The sequence below is a fragment of the Chlamydotis macqueenii genome, chromosome 9, assembly GCF_036417535.1.
Source record: "Chlamydotis macqueenii isolate bChlMac1 chromosome 9, bChlMac1.mat, whole genome shotgun sequence".
In the NCBI taxonomy this organism is placed as follows: domain Eukaryota; kingdom Metazoa; phylum Chordata; class Aves; order Otidiformes; family Otididae; genus Chlamydotis; species Chlamydotis macqueenii.
Genome location: NC_141564.1, coordinates 25,147,660 through 25,148,024, shown reverse-complemented (window position 1 = coordinate 25,148,024; position 365 = coordinate 25,147,660).

Here is a 365-nt window from a genome sequence, read left to right as displayed (position 1 = left end):
AAATAATCTCTGGATGTCAAATTGGACGTATTTCCTTATTACTGCACCTGCTTTCATCGTAGTTACTTGGCACCGCCTTTGGCATATTAAGTATTGCATAGAAAATTATTCCAATTGCTCTTTTTTTTTTTAGAAATAAAACTCAAGTCTCATGATTAGCCTTCAGTGGTGCTGGGATTTACTTGCCTTCTCAGGCAGTTGCTATCCCAGGACATTTTCCCAGTGATTTGATGAATGCTGGGTCTGACCCTGCAAACAGGGCAAATTAGGCTGTGGTTTCGTCGCTTAAATTGCCGTCGTGTTTCCCATACCATATTTAAATACCATCATAAATCACGTCCCTGTCCCTTATGTCTTCTTTCTAC